The sequence below is a fragment of the Lupinus angustifolius genome, unplaced genomic scaffold, assembly GCF_001865875.1.
Source record: "Lupinus angustifolius cultivar Tanjil unplaced genomic scaffold, LupAngTanjil_v1.0 Scaffold_118, whole genome shotgun sequence".
Taxonomy (NCBI): domain Eukaryota; kingdom Viridiplantae; phylum Streptophyta; class Magnoliopsida; order Fabales; family Fabaceae; genus Lupinus; species Lupinus angustifolius.
In genome coordinates, this window is record NW_017724979.1 from 435,989 (window position 1) to 443,687 (window position 7,699).

Consider the following 7,699-nt stretch of genomic DNA (forward strand, 5'->3'; position numbering starts at 1 on the left):
TGAGGAGACAAGATGATTTTCAATAAGGAAAATATTTCTCAACTTCTTATGAATTTTCCCTACTTAGACAAGTTCTTATGTTTTACTTTGATTAACTCCAAGCGCCAAGTTCTCAAATCCTCCTTTTAATGTATGTCCTAAAATGGTAGAATGATAATCACTTATATTTATTACGAAACAATATTACGTCCACAAGAGACTACGTTGTCACACCCTAATCTTGGCTACTCTAATATTGAAGTAGTAATGAATATAAGATCTTAAGAAAAGTATGCTTAACTTGGCAAATAAACTAAGTTGTACAACTACTTCTTAGTTTATTTGTTAAGTGTTTGAGACAAGTAATTTTTATAACTTGAATTCAGTTTTTAGGTGATCAATCTGCATAGAGCATTAAGAATTTCTCAAACAAATAAAATTAAGCAAAACACCAACTTGAATGATTAAAATTCAAACTTTTTAGAATATCAAAAGAAGTAGAAATACATAAGCATATTCAAAAGAAATTGTTAGGAGCATGAGCCATCCATCCAAGGATTGGATGCTTTGAGTTCCAAATGAGATTACAAAATTGATTTTTGCATATCATTTGCCTTCTCCTTTTCTCCTCTTGAATTATAAACTAAAATTACAAAACTTACTTAAATAAAGCTCCTATGAACTAAGAACAAGAAGAGAGAACTTCAGGGAAGAATTTCTAGGTAGAATGGTGAATGATATGTATGATATATGTCGTAGTCTTTTTGTTCAAATGGAATGCCTCCTATTTATAGAATTTTTCCTGGAGCCACTGAGCTGCTTGTTTGCACCGCTCAGCAGCTGACCAAACCCTTCAACATGGGTTTAGTCACTTGATCATGCAGTTTTGTCACCTCCTTAAGCTTGACTCACCAAAGCTAGTTGTGAGCTATGGGACCAGCTGTGGTGAGCTACTCTGAAAAGCCTTTGGTGGGCTACTTGAAGTGATGTCCTTGATGACTTCATGGTTTGCTTGATTGCTAAGTCAAGTCTGGGTGCACACCGCTTAGCACACCTGTGGCCCCGCTAAGCTGCTTGTTGAGTAGCTTTGACCATGCTGACTAAGACGTGGATTGGTGCTTGCTAACCTGGGCAGGAGTCTGGTTCACCGCTGAGCACACATGTGTCACTGCTGAGCTGCTTGTTGAGCAGCTTGGGCGTGTGCCAGGCTTGTGTTTGACTTTGCCAAGCTTGAGTTCTGACGCGTCAGATTTAGTCTGGTGCTAGGCTGAGCGGCCAAGCAGGTCCGCTCAGCTGCTTACTTGAGCAGCTTGGTCCAGGTCAAGCTGGTGTCCAGGTCAGGCTGGTGTCCAGGTTAGGCTAGTGTCCAGTTCAGCTTAGCGTGGCTTGGTCCACGCTCAGCTACCTGCTTGAGCACCTTGATTTTTACTTCTTTTTTCTCTTTTCTTCTTCTTTCTAAATCCTACAAAACACATAAAAAAGAAATACAAACACAAATATACAACATTGTGATATTTTATACAAAAAGTATTGTTTTAAGTTGGTTTTTCTCAATTATGCATAGGATAAGTGCCATAAAATGATGGTGAAAAGTGTATACTTTTTGCACTTATCAGTATGTTTGAACCTATTATGTACTTCTTGCATTTTTCGTTAATTTCTCGTAATTTAGTTGTTAATTTGGTTATATAAGAACTACTGCATGATCTTTGATTATAATTGTGTTACACTCAGTACCATTAATCATTTCATGCTCACCTGCATAATTACACAAATATGGATATGTCTTCCAATTTGATTATGCCATAATTTGTTTATATTCATTGTAATCGATTAGCCCCAACTAATAATCGATGTGCAGCAATTGTGAACTTGTTTAATTCTTTTTAAAACAACTTCATTGATTAATATCGGTAAACTTTTTGAAATCTTTCCTTACGTTTGGCTGTTATTATCATATAATATCATTTCTTTTTTTATCATGCCAAAATGGGGAGAAAGTGTTGTTTGAGTGTTTTTGCATGTTGTATTAAGCTTTTGTATCTAATTTTGGAGAGCTACCCTATATCACCTCCTATATGGATTGAGGGGAGAACATAGTAAGGGGGAGAAACACATGTTGATTCAACCATTGCAAACACTTGTTGTCCAACATCAAGTTAATCAAACAAAGGATTGTTTAGAGTTTGTCATTATCAAAAAGGGGGAGATTGACATGGAAAATAGTCAAAGATTGTGTAACCTACATAGTTTTGATGATGACAAGGACTTAAACGGATGCTTGATGATATGGGTATCACAACAAACAACATTCCAAAGACTCTAGGTCAACATCGTAGACTTAGGATTATTTTAATATTCTAGAAGTCCTAAGAAGATTGCCTAGTTTTGAGTCTAGGTTAGTAAACCTTGGGTGGAAGTCTCGCAAGAGGTTAAAATGAATCCATATAGAATGAGGCATAACATCCAAACTTATATTATAAGTAGAATCATGCATAAGCATTAAGCATACATGGTTTTATGCATAAAAGTATCATCTATTTCCAAATCATGTATTTCATGTTCATACATCATATAGAAAGTTTACCATGCATTAATGAAAAACATTTTCATAAATATTAATCGATTGTAATGATTAATAATCGATTATCTCTATGGAAATCCGTTAATCGATTAAGAATTGGTGTAATCAATTAAAGGAGTTATAGTGGCTATCTCCTTTGGATTTCTGGCTTATTAATTGATGAAATAGACTGATAATCGAGTAAGCCTTAACAACAAAACTATTTTTCATAAACACGTTAATCGATTAAGTTAGTAGATAATCGATTAATGTTACTTAAATCAGTTTCTGCTATATTTTTCAAACCATGTGCATAACATTCATTAGGAAAAATAAAACCAAGATTCTAAGTTCAGAAAAATCATATCATCTTGCTTACTCTTTGAGTAAAAGATATTGTGAAATCTTGCACTGTTTTCTTGAGAGAAAAAGAAAGAGAAACTTTTCTAAAAGTGCCTTAGTTTTCATACATTCAAAAACCATTGCATTACACCACATCTAGTTTTAGGCTTCTTGTGAGAGTTATGTAGAGGTTTTTAGAGTTTAGTTTAGAGTTTATCTCTATTAAATGTGCATCAATAACTTGACAGATAGTCTGAAAAACAAGGAATCGTTCTTTTGGTGTGTTGGTATCAGTGGGAAAATAGAATTTGTGTCTTCATGAGGGCATGAAGTCTTGGATAGAGCGAAACATCAGTTGGAGGCAGAATCGTGAAAGTTGTGGATATCCAAGAGGGCAAGTTTTTTTTTATCGACAATTGTTACAATGTTAGTTGTTAGTACTTTGTTGTGGGTGAGACTCCACCCTCAATCTCCATCACCCTAACCATCAAATCACCTTATAACTCCCATTTTTTTTATGGTGGGACTCGAGCCCACAACCTCATGCACTCCATTTCTTACATTCTCCCTCTTCACCATCAAACCCCCTTATGACTCCCCGAGTAGGCGAGTTGAGAGGTCAAACCGAGAGAATAGACTCAACGGATCCAAGAAGGAAGTTTTTGCTAGTTGTTTTGGCAGTGTGATTGTATAAAGACGATTATTTTCCATAGTGAAGAAAATCTCCTGAGATCAAAAGGGGAGGCTTGGATGTAGTTTGCAAGTGGACTCGCAAACGAAACAGAATAAAAATACTTGAGTATTCTTCTTTCCGTATCTCTTTTATATTTCAATCTTTGTAAGACTAAGATTGCAACTAAAATGGGAGTGATATAGTTGACTTAAAATTATGGCCACTTTATCTGCAAAATTAAGAGTTAACTGCAGCGGAGAAATTATGCAAAAAATTAACAAGTAAAAAATTAAGAGATAAAGGAGAAGAGAGTACACTGAAATTTTTATACTGGTACACCTTCTTGTCCACCGAAGGCTACATCCAGTACTCTTGCAGCACAAGAGATTTCTTCGCTAAATATTATGTGTTGTAATTACAATATCTCACCCCGAGACCTCTTTGTACCTTACACACTCACTAGTAGTTACGTCACTCTTGACAAAGACCTTTTCAAGTGACTCTATCCATTTTTTATCACACCCATGTGAAAGAAAAATTTCTGAATTGTCAATGAAGAATTTACAACAATGGCTGGATTGCCTTTACAAGTATTGAATGTAATATCGCTTGCAATCCGATAACTCTTTTGTATACTAAGTAATAATGCTCTTATATTTTGTAAAACTTTGGAAACACTTTACTTAAAGCAACTTAGAAAATTCATTTTGAAAGTTTAAGAACAAGTTGCAATAAGTGTAGAAAACTGTTTTAGAGAATTTTCAGAATTAACTTGAAAGTTTGTGTAAGAGTTGTGTGAGAGTTATGTGTGTGTTGTACATGAGTTTCAATGCCTTTAAATAGGCTTTCCAACCAGCCATAACACCTCTTAGAAAGGGTAGGAATTGATTGGAATGAAACCATTTCATTTGGGATGAAAACCATTCACTTAAGGAACTCAGAAAATTCACTTTGAAAGTTTATGAACAAGTTGCTATAAGTGCAAAAAAATGTTTCAGAGAATTTTCAGAATTAACTTGAAAGTTTGTGTAAGAGTTGTGCGAGAGTTATGTGTGTGTTGTACATGAGTTTCAATGCCTTTAAATAGGATTTCCAACCAGCCATAACACCTCTTAGAAAGGGTAGGAATTGATTTGAATGAAACCATTTCATTTGGGATGAAAACCATTCACTTTGAAATCTGAAAACTGGTGCAACAACTCTCAATAATCGATTACCCAAACTGACTATCCAACTGGGTATTTAAATTTTAATTAGAGTAATCGATTATCCAACTTTGCCAGAATTGGGTAACCTATTATCCATATACAGTAATCGATTACTCTGCACAGATTTTATTGGATAATTGGTTTTCTCACTCATGTAACTTGTTACTTAGATCTAGTAACATGTTACACACTATTTTTGAAAATTGTTTTGTTTATACCTGAAGTGTTTCAATTTTATTTAAAAATAGTTTGACCATTACTACTATTATATATTCAAGAGTATATATAGAAGTACTACTATTATATATTCAATTTTGTCTTCTTTGTCTTCATAAGTATTCTTCCTTTTCTTCTTTTTGGTGATGTTGGTGTCTTCATCAAAATCATGTCATGGTCAGGAGCAAAGATCTTCTTCACAATCTCCCCCTTTTTGATGATGGCAAACCAGTATCTTCTTTAATAGTGTAGTTTTCTGAGAGCAACATACTTGAAAGTGTGCATGTCAAGAGGAACACTTTGGAAAGCTCTCCTTGAATGTCATGGTTTTGATGAGGACAACTTGTGCCTAAAAGAGCTTGAAGATCGCCAACAAATCAACGTGCTTAAGTCTTTATTTGGTACTAGGCTTAGACTAGATTCTAGTTTAAGTTGAGTCGAAGGCTTAGGGCACCTAATACATGTCTCATATGCATATATCTTTTAAATCATTTCATCCATGAGATATGTCATTCATAATATGTTCATGCATTACATAAATACATGTATATGTGCATTCAAGGCATAAACTAAGTGTTAAACATGTATCATCTAAGTGCATAACGTATTTGATGTTTTGTATTTAAAAATACACATTTAAATTGTTGTTAATCGATTAACTAATCCTTTAATCGATTAACCCAACTGCTTTGTAAAGTGGTTCTGTAACTTCTGTTTTCATAACTAATACTTGTCATTTCACATGTGTTTGTGTTAAATGTGCATTAGAGTAAAGCCTTCATGTTGTATTTGAGCTTAGGTATAGCTTAATATTACTCTTGTAATTCTTGTGTAATTGTTGTGAAAGGGAATCTCTTGGTGTCGTATCACCAGTAGAGATTGTGTGTTTCTTCATAGCTTAGAGTGTAAGAAAAGGAAAGAACGAGAGATTCTTTGGCTGGGGCTACGCCGAAAGAAACGTTTTCTTTATCGGTAGGAAGGGAGTCAAACCATTGGATAGTTTCTTTGATTTCTTGTCATTTGCTAAGTGTTGTAATTGGATAATGTGTTTGTAAATTACATTGATTCGATTATAGTGAAGGAAATCTCCCAAGTCAGCCGGGAGGCCTGGATGTAGTTTGCAGTGGACAGCAAACGAACCAGGATAAAAATTCGATTTGCAGGATTTGTTTCTCTCTCTCTCTTTACTGTTTTTCAATCGATTTAATTTGTATATTTGATTCAACTAATACATTCTGTTCTTTTGTTGTATTGCAAGCTATTCTGATATACAAATTTGTAAGCTCTGTATTCGTTCTGTTATCGGTTATTTGTTTCGCATTTAATCGTTTCTGTAATTGCTTACTGGTTCTGTTTAATCGATTAATATTCCTGTGTTAATCGATTATACTGTTTCTATTAATCGATTAAAATAGTTTCTGTTTAAAACTGTTTTTTGTGTTAATCGATTAAGACTGTGCTTATAATCGATTATCCTTTTCTCCTTAATCGATTAAATAGGGTTGATTCAGCATTAAGTGTTGATTTGCGAAAAGCGGTAATTCTAACCGCGACACCTATTCAACCCCCCCCCCTTCTAGGTGTATTGTAACCACTGATACCTAACAAGTGGTATCAGAGCTAGTACGAAGTGCTAGCTCAACCGCGTATTCGTGATCCTAAAGGGAAAAGGAATGGGTTCTTCAAATCCATTTGGTGGTGATGGGTCATCCATTAATCGACCACCAATATTCAGTGGTGAAGGGTATGCCTACTGGAAAGTGCGCATGCAAATTTTTATTGAGGCCATAGACTCGGATATTTGGGAATCCGTAGTCAACGGCCCTTACGTTCCACAACATCTTGTGGACGATCAACCTAAAGATAAACCGAAAAGTTTATGGACCGATGATGAGCGCAAAAAGGTCCAGCATAACCTGCGCGCCAAAAACATCATCACATCGGCCCTATCATATGATGAATTCTTTAGGGTCTCGCAGTGCCATAATGCGAAAGAAATGTGGGACACTTTACAAGTGACTCACGAAGGCACTAGCGAAGTCAAGCGCGCAAGACTGAACGCGCTGACCCACGAATATGAGTTGTTTCGCATGTTACCAAGCGAATCAATATGTGATATGCAAAAGCGATTCACTCATATTGTCAACCATTTAGTTGCTCTCGATAAATCATTTGCTAGAGGTGAACTAACTAATAAAGTTTTGCGTTGTCTTGACAGGAGATGGCAACCAAAGGTGACTGCAATTGTTGAGTCTAAAGATTTAGATTCTATGCCTTTAGCTACTTTATTTGGAAAACTTCAAGAGCATGAAATGGAGTTGGGTCGCTTGACCATGAATGAAGAATCAGACCGGAAGAAGAAGAGCATCACATTGAAGGCCACGACCTCCAAAGAAAAAGAAGAGAAAATTGATGATGAATCTGATTCCGATCTAGATGATGAAACTATGGGTCTCCTAGTCCGAAAATTTAGCAAATTCATTAAAAGAAAAGGAGGACTCAAGAAGTTTCAAAAGAAGGAAGCGAAAGAGTCAACCAGTAAAGGCAAGAATAACAAGGATCGCTTCACTTGCCATGAGTGTGGAAAGGTAGGGCACATGAGGTTTCAGTGTCCAACCTACCTAAAGAAGGTTGATTCAGAGAAGAGCACTCCCAGGGACTTCAAATCCAAGAAAGCTTACATCGTTTGGGATGTACCTGAGGAGGAGTCGACATCAA

General features: G+C 35.6%; 1 long non-coding RNA gene across 1 annotated transcript in view; it reads left to right on the forward strand.

The window, feature by feature from the left end:
- LOC109339886 overlaps window positions 1–3,439 on the forward strand; it is an 11,214-nt gene extending 7,775 nt beyond the window's left edge. Inside the window, exon 3 of the long non-coding RNA XR_002106723.1 lies at window positions 3,316–3,439. This is a non-coding gene — a long non-coding RNA (uncharacterized LOC109339886). The remainder of the gene's footprint in view (window positions 1–3,315) is intronic.
- The last annotated feature ends 4,260 nt before the right edge of the window (window positions 3,440–7,699 follow it).